Genomic DNA, 9,553 nt, shown 5'->3' with positions numbered 1-9,553 from the left:
CACAGTACCTTGGAACACAGGTTTTGTTAAGTGTACACTCAGAGGAGTGTTCAACATGTTGCCCTGCATTTGTGAGGTTCTCTTGAGTTGGTTTTTGCAGTACATACCCATTATAAGGAACCTTCGCTATGCATAGTGTTCCAGAGCTTATATGCACATATGACACTACATGAATGTCACTAAAGCGCACCACGGCACGAGGCTGCATGCATAAAGAATGAACAACCTGCAACATGAGCAATAGTCGTCTCAAACTGCATGTTTATTCAGTTTGTAAGAAGAAAGGAATCCACAAGACGGCTGCCCGCGGTGCTCCTAAGTGAAACTGCATCTGCCTGTTGGTCGGCGAGGTGCAAACACCACTACTGTAGACTGTGCTTGTCACTGCACTGCACTACAGCAGGCCCCCCATCTGCCACCATGGGACCACACTCTCTAGCAGGCAGGTTCTGCCGAGAGTGCCACTGGATGGTATGGTTTCTCGGCCGTTGCAAAGATAGGAAGGTGGAAACGTGAAGCACACAGACACATAATTAGGGCCCATAAACAATGGTGCTGGTCAAGGTGATACACGGCACAGTCCAGTGAACAAATAGAGTGGCATATACACACAGGCAATAATCTCGGAAAAGGATATGCACGCGACCGCACTGTGGGCTGCAACACCTCCATACAGCTTCACAGGAACCTTTGCCACGAGCCTGAAAAGAAGCAGAGGAACAAACAGACAGACACAGGCACAAACAAAGGGATGAAAGAGATGAAATGATGCCATCAGGCATGGCACACGCAAAAGATGAAAACCTACAGGCAACTTTCACACAACAGACTGACATGCACATGTACATGTGAGGCGAGCTCCGCCGCCAGGACTAGGCACCAAGCGTGGCCGGTTGGTCTGAACCTGGGCCACCCGAGCGCCTCTAAAAGGGCCCGTTGAACCAGGCTCAGGCCAAATTCTGGTACAGGCAGTTTAACTACAGCACTGTTGCCTTTCATTCTGGTCCGTCCTGGTTGTCGGCAATGTCCTGCATGAACCGAGCCAAACGCTGTGCGTGCCTCCTGTCTGGAACATTTTTCATTACGTGGGCTGCACGTAACAAAAGCAGTTCTAGGTGATTAAGGTCCAAACTGTGCCTTTTCGTGCATTTTTCTTTGTTCTGGTTGTCTCCTGAAATATCTGCTTGGCACACAAGGCAAGCAGCACTTTGCCCCGGGTAGGCTCCGTGGCCTGCCGCTTCCTTTTCAGGACTCACCATCCAGGTGGACCACCTCCTCCTGGCAGCCTCTTTCCACCTTGTGGTGAGTCATCGGAGAGGCCAACGTCGACTCATCGATGAATGCTACTTGACTCCAGTCGTCCACTGTCCACTGCAGATGCTCGTGCGCAAACCGCAGCCTTTCCGCCGCCGCAAGCAATGGTTTCTGGTCCGCACACCTGTTCGTGAGGCCTGCTTCACGTAGCCGTTTTCGCACGAGCTCCTCACTTGTGTTTAAACACACAATGCTCTTCGCCTGGCCCGCGGTGGTGAAGAGATCCGCAGCGACTACAGCAACAATGGCCATATCTTGCTCTGATGTTGTCATGCGGTTCAAATATCTAGGTGCGTCTCCAATGCGGCCTTCATCATGGAAGGCTTTAATGATCCTATCAACTGTTGCCTTCCTTACGCCAACTTCCCGTGCTATCTCCCTTCGAGATTTTTTTCACTGTCGCCAATATGCTACAAAACTCAGCCGCGTTTCCTCCGGGATACGTGGGGGCATTTTTCTTGCTCCTAGACTGCTAGTGAAAAAAATCCGACGGCCGACGGCAATTTATACACAACCACAGCTGCGCTGTCAATATTATACAGTTTTAGCTGAGCGTTTTTACGGCCAGCGGAGAGGAGCGGAAGACTGCCGACGCCACAGCGCATGCGCACATCGCTGGGCCAGCCAGCGTTTTTACGGAGCGTAGCTTACGCCCGCTGGGAAGCCCTCTCCAGCGGAGCGATAGGCAGCGCGGGAGCGTGCGTAAGAGCGCGCGGGCGTGTATGGGTATTCAAGATGGCAGCCTCTTTTGTGCATCTGAAACGCAACATTTACCCAACAAATAAATATAAACACACAATCTACCTTTACTAAATAGTTTCAGCGCATTATTAGCTGGCTTAATTGATACTATTTTTACTCTAACCCGAATTGTGACCTATAGGTGGAGCAACAGAGCAATTCGACTCTAGTCCGCTCGAGAAGACGGGCGATCCGCCCGGCTAAAACTATTTTCTCGCGCGCGTCTCCGCTGGTGTATCCGCTCGGCCGCTGCGCCCCGCTGGCCGTAAAAACGCTCAGCTAAAACTGCCTAATGGTGTCTTCGTAGTGAACTTTTCGCTGAGCACAAGCTTGCGACATGACTAAAACTTTATCAAAGATTTGCCCATCCTGTCGTTTGCTGCTTTTTCTTCCCCATGACGCAGCTGTCATTAGCCGGGGCAGAGGAGGATACCGCCGGGAGTGGCCGCGATAGCGGGAAGAGCCTATCAGACGACAGTCGTTGTGTGGGCGAAGTTCCGCGCACGCGGTTGCAGTCGCTGGCTTCGCCACTCGGTGCCGTGATAAGGCGCTGACGAGCAGCTTGCTCGACGCTCGCGCGGAGCTGTTACGGAATTGGCCGGATGTACTATCGGGGACAAAAGTGGTATACTCCACGCGCCGGGAGCCGGAGCAACGGAAAAGTGCGTTGCAACGTCGTCTGCAGGCGGCATCTCGAACTCAGACAGCCAATCTGTGACCTTCGTTATCAGCAGGCATGTCGCTTGACTCGTTTCAATGTTTCGTGCGTTTTCTCGCCAAAATGCCGAGCGGCACCGCAGCAGTAGCAATCTGGTGGCCCTCTTTTCAATTTGTGTCTTCTTTTTTTCAACGCGCGTTCGAGATATGGCTTGAGAGCCGGCGCTCAAACCGTCATGATGCGATGAAATGCCCGCGCGCGCGTGGCTATAGAAGCAGCGCATTTTTGAACCATTGAAACGAGCCAAGCGACCTGCCTGCTGATAATAAAGGTCACAGATTGGCTATCTGGGTCTGAGATTGCGTCTGTAGATGGCGTTGCAGCGCAGTTTTCCGTTGCTCCGGCTCCGACCGCGTGGAGTATACCACTTTTGTCCCCGATAGTACAATTAATGTACGTGAGGAGACATTCAGACAAAAAGTAGCTTACCACACAGGAAGCGCACAAAACGCGGGCACAAAAAACACGACCGAGCGGGTCCAAAGCCCGTGCGCGGCAGGCCACAAAGGCAAGCTATAACATTACGAAGAGCTCATAAGAAGAAAAATTCTCTGTGCATTGCAGAAGCGTAACAAGCCAAATATTTCTTCAAATTTCGATTTGAACACGCAATCGTAAATACCTTTTCTCTCACCTTCCCGTCAGTGCAAACAAAATTATTGCGGATGTCACTTCGCTGACGCCTCATGGTGGGCCTGGTCGGCTGATGGCGTCGATTGTCGTACTCTTGATGTGCGATGCAGGAGCATAATTCGTCGGCGCGACCGATCGAGAAGAAACATCTGCCTCGGTACCATGGCCTACGCTTTGTGCGAAATATGGGAAACCTCCGAGCGAGAACACAACTTAGATTGGGGGCGGGAGCGTCTATCGCTGTCCTCGGGCCTAAGAAAGCTATGTTCTGCACCTTCGTCTGGCTTTACGGAGCCGCAACATTTAGTTCACTGTTGGCTACCCCTGCTGGGATTCTCAACTCAACACTTCCCCCGTCCGCCACGTCATTGCAAGCGAATGAACCCACGCGTTTTTAACGAGCTGTTTCGTTTGCGTTTCCTCCTCCGACTAAAGCCACTCATTCTAAATGACAATGCTCTCTACCCTATTATTTTCCCCCGTCTCTAGTATTTTCAACTTGTTTATTCCGCAAACTCTTCGCGTATTAACAGCGTCGAATGGAATGCGAACCACGGAAAACGCAGCCACTAGCCCAGCTTTTGCCTCAACCTGTCGACAGGAAGCATAAGTGCGCTCATCCGGTTTGCGATACTTTTGCTTCTGTTTTCTTTGACGTTCTTTGTCGCGGATTGCCACTGGAGCGCCACACCCAGTCTTTCTACGTGGAAACTTGCGCAGCGCGATTTCGCTGGCAGCAGCGGCTTTGGCCCCCGTGGTTCAGTAAAGCGGGCGTTCTTGCCTCGCTTGCCTTCAGCACTATAATTTTGCTTCCGTCATCGCCGTATTATCAGCGTCTGGCTGCAAAACGAAAAATAAAGGACTGATCGGGTCATGGTCAGGGTTCTGAATCCCTTCTTTCTGGTAGAGAGTGATTATGAAATCCACAATGCTTGCAGACGTGTACGTGAAGTCGAGAGCGACATATATTATGCTGTGTGCGCCGTTCTCGATTTCTTGGCTTCGCCTGCAAGCGCTGTGTGTGAATCCCATGATGACTGACGGAAACCAGCTACCCGCCCAGCAACGAATCCTGTTCTGTTAGTGAGCATAGCTCTATTGCCGCCGGGAAGACTGTAATAAAATGGGAACCGATCTTCGACGCGTCATGTGAAAGCGACAATGCCAAACGTCTGGACGGAAGATAGACAGCGAATCGTTTCCCTTTACCTCCACGGTGTGCAACAACGTGCCATTGCAAAGGAAATGGGTCGACGACTGTCGACCATTAACAGAAGTTCCAAGGCATACCGGGGGACGGCTCAGTAACTTGCCCCGTGGGCACAGAGAGCGGGTGACAAGCAAAGAACACGACGAGCTCTGCAGCGGACACACCCAATATGACTGCTCGTGCGTTAAAAGGACACTTTTCAGTTGGGTACCAGCACGTCGGCTAGTAGACGTCGCCTGCTACTCTGCGAAGCCGAGCAGCCGAGTCGACCCCACCGCGCACGTTTGCGCGCAGGCTAACTACGGCCAGTTTTTCTTTCGTTTGGGCGGGCAAAACCGAGCTTGTGTCACGGTTGTTCATTCGCCTTCCGTCGTAAATGGGTGGGTTCAGTGTACCTTGCATCCGCACTATGTGTAATGTGCTCGCCTTGAGAGGTGTACGCGATCTTGTGCGCAACCCAGACTATCCCGGGAGAACACTCCTCGCATACTTCCTGGGTACAGCGCGTAACGTGTTTTTTTTTTTTTCAGAACACGTGGTTGGCCCTACAGCCGAGCAGCCACCGGCATTTTTTGTTAACGTTCGTCGCACACTGGCGTCGTTGTCTGCCAGCGTGCCCGATCTGGATGTTGAGGAAACACCGCCCTCCAGGATGTGTGAGGCACTAACGGTAGCAGAGCTCACCCGCGAACAACTCCAGAAAACGAGACGGGCGCGCTGGCGCCAACTGACCTCACCTACACTTCCTGCAGATATCAGGGACTTCGGCTGGTTGCGAGGCTGGAGGGTCCTGCCCACTGTGAGGACTCTGTGAGATTGCAGGTCTTATTTTTAAATAAACACAAAAGTATAAACAATAAACGAGGCGGCTTTTAACGGAAAGGAAACCAATTACAATATGAGCGAGAAGAAAGGAAAGGAACAAGAGAACAACGCAACAATACACGGGAAAAACACACGGGGGAACAGAACAAAGTGCTTATGATAAATGCAGGAAAAAGAGTCAAAGAGGAAAGTTCACACTACTTGTCTTATTTGAGCAACGAGCGACGAGGACTGGCTGCGTGTCGGGTAGTCAAGGAGTCTCTTGGCGTTCCAAACGCCGATGCAAGGCTACCGCAGCGGCAGCGTTCGTGGGCTCCCGGCACGGTTCCCAGGTCTGGTATCCCGGAAAAAGGTCACGTAGGCGCCAGAGGCGGCCTGTGTGGAGCAGCTGACGGATGGACGGAGAAGAGTGGCGCCTGGGCCTGGTGGTTGAGGCTCTCGACGATGGATGTCCAGGTCTGGTGGCCCGGACGTCTGCGGCTAAGGCCCAAGCCCGGAACTCGGGGAGCCAGCAGAACTCGTCCACGTCCGTCGCCCACCGCGCTCTTCTCTTCTCTGCCACGTAATCCTCTTCGACCTGCCCCGCGTTCCCCTCCGCACGCGCTCCTCGTGCTTTGTCTTCTCCTCACGAACGCCGCTGGGTGGCGCTATCTCCTTACAGAAGGCCCCCTCTTCGGAAGTTTTTTCCAAGGGAAAGAACTCAACTTCAGGAGAGCGACACCAGACGCGTTCGACGATCGCAACACAGAACACCGCACCACAGCGCGCACACTACACACCACACACAATACGACGGTCATCAATGTTCGAAGCGTTCACAGACCTTCGCACACACAGCACAGAGAGCACATGGAAAGTCAACGTAAAGCGTCCATAGAGGGCGAAGAAACACGGAAAGCATAAAAAGTAGATAGCCGACACTCAGAAACAAACATGAACAAACAAAAACAATTCCAACAAGAACAGGTGTGGGCTAAATTCTACCGTATTCCATTGTTCACATCAAACCACTTCACCGTCGCGAGAACCTTTCCGGCTAGTACTTCCGTTTTCCTTTGTGAAACCGTTTTCTCCACACCGACCTCGGTTTCCACCATGATTTTACAGGTTCCCGTCCTATGATGTTATTCACTCTGTTCTCCCTTGCCTTCGACACAGTCTGCTGACACATGTCACACGATCTGACATAACTCTTAATGTCAGCCTGTACACCGGGCCAGTAAAACCCACTGAGCACCCTAGCTATTGTTTGCCGTATTCCATGATGGCCGGATAGTGCACTCTTATGCGCCAACTTAAGAACTTGCGTGCGTAAGCCCTTCGGTACCACCGCTTGCTCAACGACCTGGCCGGGACACTCTTGGTATGTCCGGAAGAGAACACCTTCATCTGTATCAAAAGAGTGGGTGGTCTGTCCCTTGCCACGAAATATTTGCCCCAACTTCCTGCGACACACCTCTAAAGTCGGGTCTTCTTCCTGTTTCAAGCGAAACTCCGGCCGTGACAAGTGGAGCGTGTTCAGAGTGGGGCTTTTACTACTCTCTGAAACCTTTGCTGTCACCGTAAGGGAAGGAACATCGACCGCACCCGTCATGGCAAGGGAAACTGCCTTATCAGTTAGAACTGGCGGGTCAACCGAGAATGGAGGTTTCGCCCCGGGGACATTGCCTATTATAATGTCGTACAAGGGTGTAGACAAGCAGCGCGCGATGGCCTTACCCGAGAAGTATGGAGAACAAATCACCACCTCCGCTTCCGGAACTTCTACACAAGTCCCATTGGCCAAGAATAATGTGGCCTGTTTCCCTGTAAGCGCCGCTGCCGGTACAAGGGACTCACGCACAACAATGCCGGTGCTGCCCGTATCCCGTAAAACCGAACCAGGCTGGCCGAACACCTCACCGTGCGCCACGGGCATAGCAGTTTCCACCGGGTTGGAAGGACAGACCATCTCCCCCAACTGGCCCTCTACGCGCGTTACCACTGCAGTGCTATCGGGATGTGAATATCGAGGTGTCATGCAACAGGCGGACTCCTCACGGTCTCCTGGCCTCTTAGCCTTGCACGACTGGGCATCATGTCCTACCTCGCGGCACCAGGTGCAATACGATTGCTTCGGCTTTCTCCGACAATCCGACGCCTTGTGCCCAGTCTTGTCACAAAGAAAACACCGCAGGCGAGATTGTGAACCTGAAACCTCGTCCTTGGCTTTATTCATCGTATGCTCCCCCTGTTCTTTGAAGAACAACAAGTTATTTTGCCGCTGTGCTTCAAGAAAATGATCGGCAGCCTCCGCCAGCTTGGAAACTGTCTTGCCCTCCCGCTCACGTAAGAAAAGGGCTAAACGAGAATGACAGTTGTTCAGAAATTGTTCGCTCACGACCATCTCGCGAACCACCTCAAAAGTGCGGCCTTCACCCCGCATCTCGACCCAACGGTCAAAGAAGCTAAACAACCTGGCAGCATATTGCGAGGCCGTTTCTCCATCCTGGGGCTTGCTCTGGCGAAACTTTTCCCGGTACCCTTCCGCAGTAAACCTAAACCTCTGAAGCAAGGCAAGCTTCGCTTTGTCATAATCCACGGAATCCTCAGGCGAGAGCCGACCGAAGACCCTAAGTGCTTCGCCGCCAAGGCACAAGCTCAACGCCGTTGCCCACTTTTCTTTTGGCCAACCCTGCCCCGTGGCCACATGCTCAAACCTCTTTAAGTAGGCATCGAGGTCATCCCGCGCTTCATTGAACTGTGGTATGAGGCTGTGCGGGTTAATGGAGCTGGTCGATGAGACGCTACGCTCTCCACGGTCACTCGGAGGATTTGCGCCACCCTCCATGAGCCTTATTTGTAGCTGCAAGTTCCGCGCCTCTAACTCCAAGCGTTCCTTCGCAGCCTCTCGCTCAGCCTCTACATTCCGTGCCTCTAATTCCAATTTCTGCTTCGTAGCTTCTCGCTCTAACTCCAATTTCTGCTTCGCAGCTTCACGCTCAGCGGCTCTCTCTTCCCGTGCCTTACGAAGCTCGTCCTCCACCCACGCTCGTAACTCCGCGCCGCACAAGCCCATGCGCTCGCCTAAAGCTACCAACTCTGACGCGCTCATACTGTTCCTAAATTAACACAACAGGCAAAGAAATAATAACCGACCTTGTCCTGTCGTGGACGCCAAATTTGTGAGGACTCTGTGAGATTGCAGGTCTTATTTTTAAATAAACACAAAAGTATAAACAATAAACGAGGCGGCTTTTAACGGAAAGGAAACCAATTACAATATGAGCGAGAAGAAAGGAAAGGAACAAGAGAACAACGCAACAATACACGGGAAAAACACACGGGGGAACAGAACAAAGTGCTTATGATAAATGCAGGAAAAAGAGTCAAAGAGGAAAGTTCACACTACTTGTCTTATTTGAGCAACGAGCGACGAGGACTGGCTGCGTGTCGGGTAGTCAAGGAGTCTCTTGGCGTTCCAAACGCCGATGCAAGGCTACCGCAGCGGCAGCGTTCGTGGGCTCCCGGCACGGTTCCCAGGTCTGGTATCCCGGAAAAAGGTCACGTAGGCGCCAGAGGCGGCCTGTGTGGAGCAGCTGACGGGTGGTCGGAGAAGAGTGGCGCCTGGGCCTGGTGGTTGAGGCTCTCGACGATGGATGTCCAGGTCTGGTGGCCCGGACGTCTGCGGCTAAGGCCCAAGCCCGGAACTCGGGGAGCCAGCAGAACTCGTCCACGTCCGTCGCCCACCGCGCTCTTCTCTTCTCTGCCACGTAATCCTCTTCGACCTGCCCCGCGTTCCCCTCCGCACGCGCTCCTCGTGCTTTGTCTTCTCCTCACGAACGCCGCTGGGTGGCGCTATCTCCTTACACCCACAAGAGACCGCCTTGCGGCGCGGGGCGTGGCGCCCTTCGCCCGATGCCCGCAATGCGGTCTCTTAGAAACATTGCGGCACGCAATGTTCGACTGTGTAGTGGCACGCACCTTTTGGATAGTAGTGTCACGGATGTTTGTAACCCGCCTGGAAGCGCGCACTAGTTCACGCGAACTGTTTGCAAATATGCTCTTGTGTGTCGGCATGTTCGTTTTGTGGCGGCAGCGTGGAGTGGCTTCCCTAAATGGTCGTCCGCAAA

General features: G+C 52.9%; 1 long non-coding RNA gene across 1 annotated transcript; it reads right to left on the bottom strand.

Moving 5' to 3' along the window:
- Window positions 1-241: 241 nt before the first annotated feature.
- Window positions 242-9,284, bottom strand: LOC149333432 (uncharacterized). The gene is made up of 2 exons (XR_016285306.1): window positions 5,643-9,284; window positions 242-701 (listed from the first exon to the last, which is right to left on the bottom strand). It is a non-coding gene; the product is annotated as an uncharacterized LOC149333432 (long non-coding RNA).
- Between the last annotated feature and the right edge of the window lie 269 nt (window positions 9,285-9,553).

This window comes from Amblyomma mixtum, chromosome 8, assembly GCF_055824585.1.
Source record: "Amblyomma mixtum isolate Tamu chromosome 8, ASM5582458v1, whole genome shotgun sequence".
NCBI lineage: Eukaryota > Metazoa > Arthropoda > Arachnida > Ixodida > Ixodidae > Amblyomma > Amblyomma mixtum.
The sequence above is the reverse complement of the archived record's forward strand: the minus strand, read 5'-3'. Positions and strand labels throughout refer to the sequence as shown.